We start from the raw sequence: 18,289 nt of genomic DNA on the forward strand, positions 1-18,289 counted from the left end.
AGACTTGTGAGATTCTGTTACAATAAAAGTAGAATTAGCTTACCAGACTGTCTGGTCTACCCTGAGAATGGTCCCTAAATGGAATAAGAGGAAAGAATTGAAGCTAGGAAAATAAGAGGAAGTTAGTGTTTTTTAATTTTCACCTCTTTACTTCCACTAGCATTACTGCATTAAACAGTGTGATGTGATACTTGGTGTTCCACTAAGAAATGTCCAGCTGACCTGATAGACGATAGTCTTTAAATCTAAATGGAATTTAATGGAAGTGAGTTATTCTGTCAATTCCAAAGGTAGTAGATCCATCCTGTAAAGAGCCACTTTGGATAGTGAGAAGGTTGTCACATAAAGGTAATAAATAAATAATTGTGGAACTACATTTGAAAAAACTGTATTTTCCACATGACTAGAGGCAGTACTATCAGATCACCAGGAAAAGAAATGAGCAGAAAGAAATTGATGATAAACGTATTTTGGCTTTGGTTCATCAAAATTGGTTGGTGCCTCATTTTCACTTCAGAAATTGTTCTCTATGCACTTAGAAATTATTCCATTTCTAATTTCAATTAAATCTATCGATTTTATATTGGTAGTTGGAGTCAAGTGATTTGGTTTAAATGAATTGAATCTGACTAATGAAAAGAAGGTAGATTCTCTTATCTCTAGTCTTGGCTCAGTATTATAATATTTCATAACTATGATCAATACCCAACTCTCCATTTGTCAGGTGTGCCTCAGTTCAAAACTCAAGAAAGAAAAACCCCAAATCCATGTTTGTAGAGAAAGGTACTTTTACTGAGCATGAACTGAATGCAACGAAAGGAAAATTACATATTGAAAGTATTCCCAAATCCGTCCCCCAAAGGACCCTGGCTGAATGTCCAATCCTTAGCCCCCCAAGGCATCATGTGAGGTGCATCTTCAGATGGTCCAATCCCTCTGGTATGCCAGAATGGTTGACCTTGACGGACTATCAGCAACTCCATTCAGCTGCGCCAAGACAATGAGAAAATTCCCCCCTTTTACTCCCTTTCAAGAGACATCTCCACCAGCTCACTTCACCCTCTCAAATACCTATACATCACCCCCCCCCCATTACTATGGCAGCTGATAGCAAGCAAGCACATAGAGGCTGACACCATCCCTTCTTTCTAACTGAATGAATTAATAGTCATCTGTTCAATTGCTGAACTTTCAATTTCATTTTGACCTGTTAAATTCTTCCTGTGTAGAACTTCTAGTGCAGAATGCCTGTTAGAAGCTGCTCCCCGGTGGCATGTTTTAGATTGTCTGCAGTTGTGTCCAGTCATTGAAGAGACCACATTGCACCTGGAAAATGAGAAATGAGTAACTACACATGTGATCCTCAAACTCTGAGTAAACTGATTTAAATCAGAAGCATCTGGCATTACTAGCAGTTTGCCTGGAAAAAGCTATATTTGTTGTTCAGAAGGCCAATAAAAACAAAATTTCATAAAGGTAGGACATTTTTTTTATTAATTATGAAACTGAAAACTCATAAACACGTTTCCCATTTATTTATTCGTTTGACTTTTAATGGCTGACTATTTAAATCTCTCAGCCATTTACAATAACTTTTCTAGCCTTCAAGCAAGATGGTTCAAAGTCTAGGAAAAAAATGGGGACCGTGAATGAGACTGATCCTTAAGGTGTATTTGTACCAACTTGAATTTGACCTCCTTAAGTACTTCTGTTGTACCAAGGGCTCACCCAAATCTTGCCAGGAAGAAAAATACAACTCCGTGTGATTTAGGAATGAGATTTTTAGTAAAAAAAGATGCAGCTATGCAGCTTTTTTTAGTAAAAAAAGATGGCTCTGGGGAGAAACTATTGGGTTTGGGTTAGGGACTGTTCTGCATTTTGGTGATGGGAAAAAAAGATCAGTTTAAAGACTTGATCAAGAAATGTTAGAATAAAAAAGCCCAGTTGTTTTTTTACCACCAAAATAGCCAGTGGTACTGGACAGGTGAGACAGTAATGTTAGAGGATGAGAATCATAGGGTGTGAAGGGACCTTGGAGGTCTTCTAGTAGTCTAACGCCTTCCTCTTACCATCCTGGACAAATGGTTGCCCAAGTTTTCTTGAAAACCTACAATGATGAAGCACCCACAACTATAGAAGGCAAGCTCTTCCCATTCACTAATCATTCTCATGTTCTCAATGTGAGGAACATTCTCAGGTTCTCACTCATTCTCTCTGTCAGAAAATTCCTCCAGATTGTATCTCCCTCTGATGAGTTTCCACCAATTGCTTCTTGTCCTACCCTCAAGTGCTCTGGAGAAGAAAGTGACTGCCTCTTCCCCGTGACAGCCCTTCAAGTACTGGAAGACAGAAAGTCTTCTCTAAAGTCTTCTCTTTGTTTAGCTAAACATACTGTACTTAGTTCTCTTAGCCTTTCATCATACGAATTCAGACCCCTAATCACTTTAGGGGTCTTCCCTGCACTCTTTCTAGGGCCTCTTTTTTGTATTGTGGTGACCAGAACTAAATGCATTAGTTTTCCAAGTATGGCCTCACTAGGATGGTATAAAGCAATACTTCCTGTGATTGTGATGCTATTCCTCTGTTGATGCAGTCTAGGTCTGTGTTGGCTTTTTTGGCAACTGCAGTAATGCTGACTCATATTTAAGCATTGGTCTACCAGGACACCTAGATCCTGCTCACAGGAACTACTGTTAAATCAGGTACTACTTATCCTGTACCTGTGCATCTGTTTTTTTCCTGCCTAAGTGCTTCCCTCAGCTTTGTGTCATCTGTAAATTTCCTGAGCAACTTTCAATCCCCTCATCTAGGTCATTTATGAAGATGTTGACAAGCACTGGGTGCTGAACAGACTTTGATTATTAACTAGGATCTTGACCTAGACATTTGATAAACAAGGTACAGTTTTTGTTTTGTACTGGCACTTTGCACAGTCTAGCTAATTATCTGCAAAAAAGGAAAGGAAAATCTTGCCAGTGTTAATTCAGCTCCTTTTGCTTATGTTAATGGAACAGTTGCATGGATAGAAAACAATTCAGTCTTTTTTGGGTAATGATGTTCCATCATTATGAAGAAAATGTGCTATATGAAAACCCAATCAAAGCATAAGTGGTAGAAGGTACAGATTGTCTTTTCCTTTTACTGCATCACATACTGAAGAGTGTATATTCTATAAATGGAGATTCCAATAATCTGTTTTACCAGTAAATCCTGGTAAAATTAGTGTTGCTGTGGGTTCATGGGGTCTCGAGATCTTGGGGTTTATCATTCTTAGTTCCAAATGGGGTTGAATTATCCCAGACAAATCCAGTGTGTAGTCTGGGGGTTCTCCTGGACTCACGACTCCTGCCCAAAGATTAGAGGTCTGGAGGTAATTTGTAAGATGAAAGGCTAAGGGGACTAGATATACTTAGCCTAAACAAACAGAAGCAGTCATGATTAGTAGACCCTTTGTGCAAGTTCATTTGTACACCAATTGCACCCTTTTCTGGATTATGAGGCCCTGCACACAGTCAGTCATGCCTTCATCATCCCTCAGGTGAATTACTGCAATGTGCTCTACATAGGGCTACCCTTGAAAAGTATTTAGAAGCTACCACTGGTACAGAATGCAGTGACACGGACAGTTCTGGAGGCCCCTTGGATGGCACATGTGACACCACTATTACATGAGCAACAATGATTGCCAGTTTGTTTCTGGATCCAATTCAAGGTGTTGGTCATTACCTTTAACGCCTTTGTGGTATGGGTCCAGGGTTATCTGAGGAACTGTTTTACCTTGTTTGGACTAACCTACCTCACTTATTCCAGTGGAAAAGTTCTGCTATGGGTCCCATCAGCCAAAGAATTTTGACTGGTGGGGACCAGAAGAAGACCCTTTTCTGCTGTGGCCCCCACCTCTGGAATATTTTCTCATCAGAGGTGACACCTTCTCTCATATTCCTGGCCTTCTAGAAGAGCCTAAAACCTTGGTTCTGCCACTTGGTCTGGGTCCCCAAAAGGGACCTTCAACATTGGGGGTGATTGACAGGATATACAAGATTCTCACCTACCTGCTCATCATCTTGTTTGTTTTTTTTTAAATTTTGACCTTATTTTTAACTTTTATTATATTGTAAACTGCCCAGGGTCATTGTATTTAATGAGATATCCAGCGAAGAAATTCAATAAATAAATGAATAAAATCCTAACAGATTCATCTTCTGTGAACTCATCCTTTTTAAAGCCTTGCAAACCACTACCCATTACTGCATCAGAAGATAGCATTCAGGATATAGTGATTGCCTCTCAGTCCTCCAATGCTAAGAAGAATCTGAGATGTGCCACATTTACTAGTGACCAATTCATTCAGATTTTAATCTCTATTTAAAATTGAAATAGAGAGGCATTTTATTTCATGTCAGGGAAAGGGCTTTTCAAAATTCAAAGTGACAAATGATGGGATCTGTGCTTTAATTGATGTGACACTCGGCTGACATTGTAAGTTGGGGGGAAGATAAGAGGGGAAGGGGAGAAGAAAGGATGACTAATGTTCAAGTCGGGAAATAGGTCAGAAGGAAGGAAGTAAAACCAGTTTAATTTCAGCTGTAGTTCAGTAAAACCTGAAACCTTTACTTTTCTCATCTCTGTTACTTACAAAACTCCATATATGAGCCTAGAGAGCATCACCTGATTAAAAATATTGACTAAGTTTTCTGGCAAGAGGTAAAGTAGGCTGATCTAAATGTGCTATGAAATTCTGACACTTGGGGCATATTGTAAGACTCGTGAGATTCTCAGAGAAGAAAAGGTAGAGAGATACCAGGTGAGCCAGACATAACCTTGGGATAAACTGTGCTCCAATTTAAAGAATGCTGCCTATATAGCCAGAGGCCATTTAAAGGCTTACGAAGATGCAATGCAGCCCCCCTCACTGCAATTCATCAGTCTGCTTTTGGTTTTTCTCACAGAACACATGATACATGCTCCAACCATTATACTATTTACTGTTTTTTTAAAAGCATTGCTTTTAAGATGCAACTGTCATGTGATCACATCCTCTGTGCACTGCCAAGAACCATTTATTTCAAAATTGCAGAGCTATCAGTTTTATTTACGAGATACTACTAGGGAGGGTGCACACTTGGTATAGAAACAGGGACAGTCTAGCCTGGAGTAGGAAATTGGACTAAGGGATTATGAAATTGACTAGAATGGGTTCTTTGATAAAATTGGATTGTGAAATTTAATAGAGAATGGCAAAGCATCAAGAAGATAGTAGGAAGGAAGTGACACTGTCATAATCTATGCTCCCCCAGGGGAATTGGGAGCTGCTGCAGCTTCTCCAGCTACTTCAAATGCTGAGGATCAATGAAGGATGGTTTGAATCTATGTATATTTGTGGAAATAAATTTGAAGTAGAAAGAATAAGCAAGCAAAGGTGGCACAACCTCAGCAGCAGTTGTTTGCTTTCTAAATACAGAGAATATTACATTTTAGGGTAATACCAATTATGTGTCTACTCAGAGCGTTTGCAGAATCTTACTTGAAGAAGTGTAGTTATCTATACGTAAACAGTATGTATGTAACCTGGTGCCCTCTACATGTACGGGATGACCACTCACAATCACAACTCTTAGGAATTGCAATCAACTCATGCTTCTTGGTCACGTTGCTTTTGTATTCTAGTTTCACTGGTTATTCTGTTTTTGCACTTTTTTTTATTACCCACAAGTACAGGGGAAACAAAGCAGTGCAGATCATATTATCTAAACTGGCAATAGTAATAGCACTTAGACTTACATGCCACTCCACAGTGCTTTTACAGGCTTCTATAAGCGGTTTACAGAGTCAGCATATTGCCCCCAATAATCTTTTTTTTTTGAATTTTTATTTTATTTTATACACAAACAAACATTTAATACATCAGTCATTCCTTCCATGTGACATCTCAGTGTTTTCTCCATGTCTTCATCTTTTTGTTATTTCTTCTGTCTTCGTTTTCACTAATCTATTACAACATTTCTCCAAAAGTACAATATTCTAATTATATTCTCTTACATATTTTCTTACATACCTCTTTATTTCCTTATCTATATGTCTTTTCCAACCAATGGTAAAAATGGTCCCCTATCTTAAAATATTCTAAATCTTCTCTTTCTTTAATTATCAAAGTTAATGTATTCATTTCTGCACAATCTAAATTTTTTTTAATTACTTCTCCTTCCAGAGGTATTTTCTCTGCTTTCCAATTTTGTGCAAAAACAATTCTTTCAGCTGTTATTATGTGTATAATCAAATAAATATTTTTTTTGCTAATTTTCTCTGGAAGGATACCCAATAGGAACAGCTCTGGTTTTAAATCAATATGCCCCCAACAATTTTACCCACCTCAGAAGGATGGAAGGCTGAGTCAACCTTAAGCCTAGTGAGATTCGAACTGCCAAATTGCAGGCAGCCGAAGTAGCCTGCAGTACTGCATTCTAACCACTGTGCCACCGCAGTTCAATGATGTCAAGCCTGAACTTAAGTTTCCATAATGTTTTTCATTTTCCTAGCCTGCTTGGAAGATCACAAAGATGGTGGTGAGAGTGGCAGTCCCCAGAGTTGAAAACCTGGTCAGTACAAAAGTTCCTCTCCATTTCAATGGGACCCATAAGCAAAATGTCTCCTCTGCATGTTATGCTTATTAGTGAAAAAAAAAAATTAGGTTTACATTCCAATATCACATGCCAACATACGCTACATTGCAATTCTACAGACACGCTTTCAAAAAGATATCTTACCTGTTGTAAGAGTAACTTCCAGATTAATGCACAGAATATAGGTATGCAGCCATAGAGTGGGAATAAATGTGATGATCAAATGTACTGCTGCATCTGGAAATAGAGCATATGTATTTAGATACATTTATTAAGTTCAGAGATCTAACCTTCTTGATTGCATGGCACTCATTCAATTGTCAATCACCCTGACAACCTCAGAAGAGCCGTAAGTTCAGACCAATAGAAACAGCAGCACTTGCTATTGAGGGATCTGGCTCATGCAACCTACCAGGCATAGGCTATATTTAGGGGGCAGCAGGAGAAAAAGAGAAAGAGACAGATTGGCAGTGCTATTTATTTAAAACTGTGCATTCTGCTTCTTTTCAAAATCACCCAAAGAACTGATAATTGTGTTAAAGGAACTTAAATATAATAAACATTAGCAGATGATTATATTTAAATAGTGTAGACTGAAGCACTGTTCCCCCATCTATTATACAATTAATTGAAGTTTATTTATATACTATACTTTCCTGGAGCTGAAGATGACTTGCATTATGTGTCCCAATTTTATTTTCACAAAAACACTGAGAGTTTGGCTAGGCTCAGAAAAGATGCTTGGCTTAAAATGTTTTGTGTTGAATAAAGATATAACCCAAGGATTCTCTGCTCCTATGCCCAAACCAGTCTCTAAAATTCATGCTTATTGTGGCATTCTTCTATTTTAGTACCCTTGAACTGCATGGAATCAAAACCTAGATTTCTAATCAACAGTCACACTAGTTTGGAGTTCTGGAAGATGAAGTCGAGGCATTGAAGAATGTTCAGATTAAGAAAAATATATATTTGTCCAAGTACAACTAGTAGAAACAATTTAACTCTAGACTCTTTATTAATGCAGAATATAAAACATTTTGGCAAGACTCCTGATCAACATCCCTGCCTTTCCTCTTCACAACCTTGTTTCCAAGGTTGATATTTAATATTGAAATAGAGACTCTCTGGTAAAGCCTGTATAGAGAGGGGAGTGAACATTTGCATTCATGCACCCTTTTGGCACTTGAAATCATTCACTTCCACAATATTTGGTTGAGTCAATGCCAGCATTTCCTTACAGTATTTCATAACTTTGGATATTTTGGAACTGGGATCAAATTGTCAAAATTCTGCCAATTTCTCATTCAATCCTAAGTGATAGGAACAACAAAAAAAGTGTATTAGTTTTCTAGAAGACTGATAAATATTTGTCCAAAATGATAATATTCTATGGTGGATTGGACTGAATGTAAGTTCCTTTTGGATGGGTCAGGGAATTGTTGAATTTGTTCAAACCAAGAAAAGGGTTTCTTTCTTTTTCTTCTTCTATCAATAAACCAGTAAAATTCTCATGTGAGTAGACAATGCCCAACATTTCAAATTTTTTTTTGAAGTACTAGGAAAGTCAACAGAGAGAACTCAAAGAAGAGATTTATAAATGGAAACCATGTATCCAGTTTAGAAAGGAACACAACAGAAGATGGGAAACTCACCTAGCCACAAGCACTTTAAGATTGTGGTGTGGTTTTTTCCACATGGTTTCTTACTCTCTTCCTTCATTCATATACCCAGGGCTGAAATGCTACCAGTTCGGACTGGTTCACCTGAACTGACAGTAGGAACGCTACTGGTTCAACCGAACCGGTAGTAAAAATGCTTTAAAAATTAAAAAAAATCATGCGGCACAGCTGATTGTCAAACAGCTGATCGTTGGACCTTTTTTTTTTTTAACTTTTTAAAGCATTTTGGGTGAATAGGTAGTAAAAAATGCTAACGAAAAGTTTAAAAAAGGTTCCGACAATCACTGTGCTGCGCGATTGTTGGAACCTTTTTTTAACTTCCAGCTTGTTGGCTGCTTCCGGCCGCTGGATCTGCCCACCCACCCCCACCCTATATAAGTTCCCTTTGCCATGCGGCTCCACTCGCTTTGCTGACGCCAGCTCAACGCCTCATTGACTTCTGTTCAAAGGTAAGCATTGCCAGTTGCAGGGGCCATTTTGTGTGAAGTCCATCTGCTTTTGCATTGTGTGTGAGTCAGTTGTGTAGCTTTTGTGTTATTTTTGTGTAAAGTGTGATAGTTGGTTTTTGAGTTCTCTGTGACTCTGTGAGGTTCCTGCTTGCTGCAGGGGCCATTTTGTGTGAAGTCCAGCTGCTTTTGCATTGTATGTGAGTCATTTGTGTAGCTTTTGTGTTATTTTTGTGTAAAGTGTGATAGTTGGTTTTTGAGGTCATAAGGGCAAAGAGGTGATGTCGACTTGGCCATGCCCACCCACCCAGTCACATGACCACCAAGCCATGACCATGAAGCCACGCCCACCTGGTCACATGACCATGAAGCCACGCCCATCTGGTCACATAACCACCAAGCCTTGCCCACCAAGCCACACCCACAAAACTGGTAGGGAAAATTTTTGACTTTCATCACTACATATACCCACCAATCTCTTTCTGCTGCTAGCTCACCTGATCTTCTGCCTGTCTTAGTCCATCCTTGGCAAGTCTATCTACTTGCTAGCCTTTTCCAGATACTTGTTTACTGGTGCTTGAAATGGAGAAATAAATAGGGTATGATTTTGTCCCAGATTAAGCTGAACTCAACTACCCCAGTGGACCACTATTACGATCCATTCAACTTGCTCAGGACCAGTTGTACCACCAGGCAGAAGAAGGCAACCGTTTCATTACTAATATTTCATGTTATAAAAGTGTTAATAATCTTCTCAATCTTCTCACAGTAGGTTTCTGGACAGTGTACAATTTAATCAATACAATAAAACATTAAGACTTTAACTTGACCCTGTTAGAAAGTTGGGGATGGGTCAATAATAGCTACTAATTTCTATAAATAGATGTTTACCAGCCTTTTAAAAAATATTAATGCTTGTACTCCCAGAAGTACAGTTTTTGTAACCTTTTGGACGAACACTTGTGTGAAAACTTTAGGCATGACAAGAGCTAAAGTGATTTGGTCTTTCAAATATCTTTCCTTCTTTCCTTTCCTTTCCTTTCCTTTCCTTTCCTTTCCTTTCCTTTCCTTTCCTTTCCTTTCCTTTCCTTTCCTTTCCTTTCCTTTCCTTTCCTTTCCTTTCCTTTCCTTTTCCTTCCTTCCTTCCTTCCTTCCTTCCTTCCTTCCTTCCTTCCTTTCTTTCTTTCTTTCTCTCTCTTTTTCTGACAGCTTCCTTCCCACAAAGCAGGCTGCCAGGGAAGGGACAAATTTCTTTGTGGAGATCTTAATTAACTGCATTTAGAGTCTTGTTAAAATTACACTATATGGCTGCAAGTAGTCCTACAGCCATGTATTGCTCTCCCTAGATTAGAAGCTCTTGAATTTAAAAACTTGCTTTTTCAAATATGCATTAATTTACCAAAGTCAAACAATAACCTGATATTGCTGAGTCAGTTTGATGGTTGTCGGCAAAAAGCTAAAAGGAGATTCAAGGAGTAGTGCTTTGCCTTGAAAACTAATCCAGTCAAACTGCTTTAGATAGTGACCCTTGTCAAATTTCTAGGTTCCTAGTGTATTAAGTATTCTTCCAAATAAATCATTGAGGAGTTTCTCATCAGACCCTACATTTAGGCCATGCTTCAGTTATTGTAGAGTGACAATGATCAAATGAAACACTGAACCACAACTACTCAACCACATTTTAGTCTGTGTAGTTATTTATTTATTATCCCTTATGTTATGGAAGTCCAGAAAAAAGTGATTGGGTTGCTGATGGAAAGTCAGTTGACATAATCATATATTTTTGGATTTATATAGCAAAAAGGACAATAAACTAACCACTAAAATGTGGTTGAGCAGTTGCAGTTCAGTGTCATATGATTATTGTGACAATCTGGTACATCAGAAACTCTGAAATCTTCTGGTTTGCAAAAGGTTTTGCTGCCCAAAGAGAGAAAAAAAAGATGGCCTCATTTGCATTCCATGAATAGAAACAGTTGCACTTTGCTTCCATGCTTCTGATAGGATGGTGTCCTTCAACATTCTTGAAAGACATGGCAATCTTCCTAAAAGGGGCAAAATTAAGGTTCCCACTCTTCCCACCTGAGTCCCATTCTGTCCCATTAAAGGCTGTCCCTGCAACCAACCTTGACTCAAAATCATTATCAAACATATTTGAAGATCAGATCAGACCAAGATTATTGTCCCGTATATCTCTTCAGTGCTATTTAATGTAAGATTTCCCAATTTGGGGCAGTTTCAGCATTCAGCATCAGGGCTTGTCATGACAGACAGTTTTAAAGACAGCTATAATGAGGGTGAAGTTCAGTAATGCAGGCTGCGCTCACAACATCAAAAACAGCTGCTATGTCAAAATATGATTCTGTGGCCAGAAATAGACAAATCCAACAGCTATAATAATTCCAACCTATCTGAGTGGGTGCTCTTATTTAAAGGTTATAGTGTAATTTAGTTTTTCAGGTTGCATCTCTTTAATAATGCTGTTCTGCTCGAAACAGCCAATCCCGAAAGTTTTTACATCTTTTGCTGCTACAAATTCTCTCCATACAGGTTTGTTTTTAACAGAATCCAGTAGTTTCTTCCAGGTTAGGAAAGACCAAATCCAAAACAGATGCAAATATATTTGACATAAAATCCCCACAAGTGAGCAGTTAAAATTTCTTGAAAAGGGAAGCATTCTAAATCATATAAACTTGAAAAATGAGACATATCTGAAATGCTTGAACTACAGTATTATCTCAAATTAAATTAATAGAATTCTAGAGAATAATATTGCAAAATAATGGGTGCAACATCACCAGTGTCTATTGTTCAGAAAATGTTTTAAGGTTATGATTTTATTCATAATATATTTATAGTTTTTTGGGTTTTTTTTAATTTGTGGTTTATGCTGTAAGTTGCTTCATGCATGTGAAATGCTTATGAATGATGGAATATTGTGGTGTTACTACTATTGATCTCAGTTTTAGTTTTTCTATAAACTGTGACTGTTGGATTTGGCAGCATTCCAATATAGTAAACAAACAAACTTGATAAAATAGCTGAAGTAAAATTAGAGAGTGAGATGGTATAGTTCTTGAAGTCTTGTGCCTTTTTAAATTAAAGTCATGATCTTGACTAGTCCAGAAGTGGTTAATCCATAGTTCATGGCCTACATATAACCCTTAGCCCACATAGATTATGGTACTAAATCTCAATGGTAAACCACCACTTCTCTCCCTCTCTATATATGTTTCCTTAAAGGAAATAACAAGCGAATTCTGACAAGCAAAAATGAAAGGAGACTGAAAATTTCTAATAAAAAACCTGTGGCATGCAGAAGGGGAAAAAAAGGCTACCCATATTTTAACTAACATTTCATTTGTTAAAATGGAATAAGTAAATGAAATACTAATTTCTCAAGCTGACAGAAGGTGTGAATTCCTTGTTTGGGCACTGAGTCCTCAATATCTTTCTGGCAATCCCACTACACTTCATCCACCATCTTGATCATCCATTGTCTATAGTGAGCCCTATAAACCAGAATTTGCTGTTCGTTCAGTAATGTGATATTTTTGTTCTGTTTTGTGACATTTAGGCTGATACCTATACTATTATGATATTGGAAATATTCCTGTGGATTAAAACAGCTTTCTTTGCCTTTTGGTAGAGTACAAAAAAGCCTCTCAAATATGCTGGAGTTTTAGGGGGAATTGGACTACTACTAGAAAATTTGAGATCATTTTAATTTGTAATGTTCATCTATTTATTCATTGTGCAATATAATTATTTAATATTATATGAGGTAATTCTGCTAATCATGCATGTTAAACATTCCTCCACTTCACACTATTACCAAATAATACTTTGCAATGCTCTTACTAGAAAAATGGTCTGAATTGTTTTACTGTTGCCAATATTTTATTTATTTTTTAATCTGTATATTAATTATCCATGAAATTATCTTAAAGACCTCAGTGATAAAGAAATAGTGCATTTTAACATATGCAAAATTGGTTTCCATCTATTGAATAATCAAAGCCGTTTCAAAGGGCTTTAATTCGGGAGCAGGCTTCCTTGGGGAACATATTTCCTTCCTCACAACAAACTATCTACTCTCATAGATCCTTGGTCTTTCATTAATAAAAATTCAAGATGATACTGTAAAAACAACCAACAGAAACTGCCTGATCATTGACACATAGAGCAGGGAAGAATTTGGTCTATCTTCTCTGATTAACAAAACTATGAGCCAGGTGAATGCATCAATATGACTGGTCAGAGAAAAGGTATTCTAATACAGTAGAGTGGACATAAAATGCAGAAGCTTCATGAACTGACGTATAACCTCAGTTGAAGACTCAATACTCTCCCACAAGAAATTTCTTTCAGAAGTTTCCATTCCTTGGAGCCAAATCAAGAAAATGAGAAGAACCACAAGTATACTTAATTGAAATAGATTGTTTAATATGCACAGTGTTGGCTCATGTTGATTCTTATTACAAACTCTTAAAAAGAAAAGTTATAGGTTTTCATACACATCAGGGAGATTGTACAATCTGTCTCCATATTTAATGAAGCTGACCACCAGTGGGAGCTTTTTGGGGAAAAGATGTCCAAGAACTTCAGCTATATGCAACAGATACTTGTCATGTTGTTTTAACTGTACCTAATTAGATTGATCTAGACTCAAAAAAGCCATACAAGCACCGGACTCTGAACAAGTGGCAATTTTTATATCTCTCTATAAGGAGGGGATGTTTTGTTTTAAAAAATCAAGATGCAAAAATGAAATATGAAATTTACCAATCTTTATATGACTGTTTTCCATTGCCTCTATCCTATATTATAATCTATTCCTATTATTTCTATATTATTACAATAATTACTGTTACTATAACAATTACAATACTCTTATTATTCAATTATTATTATTTTCAGTACTACACTCTATTTTGTAACAGTACAAAATTGTTTTTCCTTTTACAAACATGGTTCTGCCTTAATTTTCTCTCTGGAATTTTTTTCTTCTTTTGTTACTGGCCAGCATATAGAATACTTGCAACTTTGCACATTGTGTTTTTATACTTGCATCTTTCCTTGCTATGCCTCTATTTTTGCTGTGCCTCTTTTCCACAGGTCTGTTCAAACCGTTTGAAGGAAAAGTATCTCTTTTTATTTGGCTCTCTTACTCAGTTTGCTGGTGGCTGTGGAGTTTCCAAAACACACATTTCCTCCCACACCTGTTTCAAGGTTGTGACTCTATTAGCAACTCTGCTATGTTGAAGCTTTGTGAGAAGGCTCACATAGAAGGGGAGGAAGGCAGCACAGGTGCCTACAATTTTTGTAAGCAGCCTTCTCTACCACTATACTGGATTATCCAAGCACAGTTTACTCCCTGTTATTGATATATAAGGAGATAATCCTACTTTAAATCGTGGCGGTTACAGTACTCTTGACCCAGCAAAGCTTGAGAAAGGCAAGGTTGTAACCATAGACTCATGGTGATATCATGGTGATAGGGGAAAAAAATCAACTTTTCAAATAAGTTGAAAGGATAAACAAAATAATCTATTTGCAATTTGACAGAACCATTGTTACCCTACACTTGGTTGTTGAAAGCAATATATAATAATAAAATAAAACCCAGTTATATGATGGAAAGATACCAAGTCTGTAAGTAATACAATATGTAATACTCTTTCTTCAATGTAATTTTCACAGCCACCCTGTAAAATAGGTTAGGCTGACAGATCATGCCTGGTTTAACATCAACCAGCAAATTGGTAATCAAAATTTAAAAAGACAAAATCAACAGAATAAAATGGAATTCCCCAGTGCTAATCTAAATTCTTTGCTCTAAAAACCAAATTGTTTCTCAAACATAAAACTGTTGGGGAGACAATCAAGTTGCGCTAAAGAACAAGTAGATTAATATATTTTATTAAAGAAATAAATGATATTCCCATTTCATAACAGAGAAATGAGCTTCATTTTCTCTTGGGAAATGATTTTTCCTGATCTTTCTAGCTTTCTGATAGCTTGTGATAAAAGGTAGCTGTGCATCACCAATGATCTAGTGATATTAAAATCAGCACCCAGTTGCTAGTAAGGAAGCTGGTGACAGTGTGACAATTTTATATCCCACTGGTGATTACCAAAGGCTTTGCTGATTTGCTCCCAGAGAGCCTGGCTCCATTCCCAGAGCCACTGGCCTTCAACCAGAAAAGTAGACATGTACAAACCAGTCTGAGTGAAGTTTGCGGGGGCAGAAGCCTCAGATCAATTCAAGGATGGAGAACCATAAGGAAGAGGATGCCAGCAGCAGAAATGGAGAGTAGAAACTTGCAGGAGGAGTGGGGTTGAGGAAAAGATGCTGGACTGAGAAGCAAACATCCTTTGATGTGTGATATTTATGACCCCAAATTTAACCCCACTTACCGCTTTGGAAAATATTACCCCCAACGTTGATCAATTCTGGCAGCTGAGTTGTGCCCCCTCGGCTGGGTTTGCTGAGACACGGTCTGCAGCAGGGAAGAAAAAGGAGGATGGGAGATCCAAGGGGGCAGAAGAGTCATATATAGTAATGTCATAGGAAGTTCACTTCTGTCAGCTCCTGACGGAGAGATCACTTGCCCTGCAGCCCTTCCACCCGCTTCATGTCTTGAGTATTTACACACACACACACACACACACACACACACACACACACACACAACACAGTTGCTCTAAACTAAAGAAAGTCCAAATGTGCCATTGCCCCAAAGCTGTGTCTTGTCATGACTGTTGCCACTGATCTGGGAAAGTCTGAGATTGATGTCAGACTCAAGCCTGCCTACACATTTAATTTGGGGTCACCAGCCTTTGATCTTTGGCACAGGTTGATGTTTTGTCAGGATATGCAACAAGGCATTAGCTACTGCAGTTGAGAATTAAGGCTGACAAATTTTGGTAATCTGAAAGAAATTGGTCTTGCTTTAGGGTTAGTTCCTGGGGACAGGGGAACTCAAAAAGACTGTTATAAACCCCTGACACAATTTCTCACAACTAAGGTGGTATCCTGCTTCCAAAATATGTCAACATCTCAGTACAAGGTGCTTGTATGGTTAAAAGGCCAGCAAACATCTACCATAAGCAGAAAGAGGCAATGAAATACCTTAGATTAGAATGTAAAGATTAAAGATCGTGTAATCCAACCCATGTCCCAATGCATCAGTCCACTGCTAAAGCATCTGTCATTTTCCAGTTTCTGGGAAAATGTTTGCAGCAAAGGACAGGCCACCACCTTCCGAAGCCATCTGTTCCATGGTTGAATAGCTCTTAGCATTAGAAAATGTTTCTTGATATCCTGCTGAAATTTGGTTCTTTATCATTTAAATTGCGCCTTTTCCTAACTTGTGAAATTCTGAAAAATTCTGTCTAGTGTTCTACATGCATTCCTTTTGATACTTGAAGACATGTATCTCTGTTGTCTTTTCTGCAGGGCTGAACATATTTCAAATCTCCAATCATTCCTTGTAAAATCTGGATTTTCCCTTCAGATTCCTTATGCTTGTGAAGAAGGCACAGAAGAGGCTGTACTTCCTGAGAATCTTCAGGAAGATAAATCTATCTCAGCATCTACTTCTGTCCTACTATCCCAGCACCATTGAGAGTGTCCTGACATACAGCATTCTTGCATATGTATGGTATGGGAGCAGCTCTGTAGCGGACAAAAAAGCTCTACAGAGAATAATTAAAACTGCCCAGAATATCATTGGACTCCAGCTACCAGCCCTGGATGACAGCTTTGAATCTCGCTGTTTGAAAAAGTTGCATAACATTCTCAGAGACTCTTCCCATCCTACTTACAATCTTTTTGGACTGTTGCCTTCTGGCAGAAGATACAGAACAATTAAAACTCGGACCACACATTTTCTGAATAGTTTTTATCCCAGAGCTATAATCGCACTCAACAATGAACTAAAGGGCCACCATCAGTGAGTTGTTGGACAGCATTACTTGGTCTGTTGTGTGGATGTTTGGGTGGTTTAGGGGTGGAGAATTTGGGTGATGGTGGTGTTTGGGGATTGTTATGTGTGTTGGACCTAGTCTTTAGATGTTAAGTGAATTTCGTTGTATGGATATACTGTGTATACGCATACAATGACAATAAAGTTATTTCATTTATTTATTTATTTATTTATTTATTTATTTATTTATTTATTTATTTATTTATCATCTTGGTTAGTCTGAATTCAAAATGTTAAGAGTAATGGCTGAACCTGATGCAGAAGCAGGCAGAGAGAAAAGGGATTGTTTTCCCAGCCAAACATTTTTCAAATATGTTGGGATTACAATACTCAGAGTGCCCCACCAGAATTTTTTGCTCAGAAGTTTGGGAACTACAACCTGTTCCCAAAGTCTAGGGGGTCATTTAGAACTTGATCCCTTAGCTCTGCATGGGAATCCATTAACAGAACAACTTCAGTATTGTAGATCAGCAAACTTGTCTCAGTAAAATTAAGCATTCTTCAGTGGTAATTGTGAAATCCCAGGATATACAACACTAAACTGAGGATAGTCAATCCAAACATGCTAATACTTAACGCTCCTGCGGTGAGCCATGGTGGCACAGTGGTTAGAGTGCAGTACTACAGGTTACATCAGCTGACTATCATAGAATCTTCCCAGGCTCAAGGTCAATTCAGCTTTCCATCCTTTCAGATTGTTTAGGGGCAATATGCTGACTCTGTAAACTGCTTAGAGAGGGCTGTAAAAGCACTGTGAAGCGGTGTATAAGTCTAAGTGCTATTGCTCCCAGTAGAAACATAGTCTTGCATAACTCAGTGAGGATTGTGCAAGAGATGCTTCAGAAATTTTCTGCATGAAAATCTTTAATGCCCTAATACTAAATACTTTCTGTTGTCTTTTTTCAGCATCTCCTGATTAGCTTGGTTGAATTCTATTTCATCTCAGGGAAGAATTTTTCTTTTCATTTCATCTCATTAGCCTACATTGCTTTCTTCCCCCTCTCAGATGCAAACTGAACAATTTAATGTTTTCTTTTGTTAAATAAACCAAGGCTTATCTTCTAATATCCCTCTGGCCTACTGGTGCTTAAAGGAGGCTTAGCACTCTAGTTGACTATCAAGTATATGATGCATTGTGACAAGGAGGGTGTGCTGTCTCCTGCAGTGGATCTGGGCTGTGCCTCCTACACTTCTTCTACTTTCCTGCTGTCCCTAGAGGCTCATCATCACCTAGAAGGTGATAATAGGAGAAACACGTTCTGTTTTCTCACATTAAGAATGGGAAGGGTGATGGATGGAAGCTGTGATTCTGAATAAGAGAAAGGAAGAAAAATGGAGATTCATATAGCTCCTTTTCCCATTTTTTTGTGCTCCAGGGTTAATCATCCTAAGAGGCATCCAAATAAACTGTCATGATAGAGGCTTGCCTTTGAAGACTCTGAACAATAATAAATGTTAAATAAATAAATCTCACCCAAAGGGGAGAAATTTCCCCCCAAAGATCTTACAAAAGAGCAGAGCCAAACAAATCATGGGCCTGAGGAATGTATTGT

At 37.9% G+C, this 18,289-nt stretch overlaps 1 long non-coding RNA gene across 1 annotated transcript; it reads right to left on the minus strand.

Annotated features, from left to right (window-relative positions):
• Positions 1-770: 770 nt before the first annotated feature.
• Positions 771-15,369, minus strand: LOC148114084 (uncharacterized). Its single transcript, XR_015733799.1, has 3 exons — positions 15,166-15,369; positions 6,765-6,857; positions 771-1,326 (listed from the first exon to the last, which is right to left on the minus strand). It is a non-coding gene; the product is annotated as an uncharacterized LOC148114084 (long non-coding RNA).
• Between the last annotated feature and the right edge of the window lie 2,920 nt (positions 15,370-18,289).

This window comes from Pantherophis guttatus, chromosome 4 (assembly GCF_059756535.1).
Source record: "Pantherophis guttatus breed Tessera chromosome 4, ASM5975653v1, whole genome shotgun sequence".
Taxonomy (NCBI): domain Eukaryota; kingdom Metazoa; phylum Chordata; class Lepidosauria; order Squamata; family Colubridae; genus Pantherophis; species Pantherophis guttatus.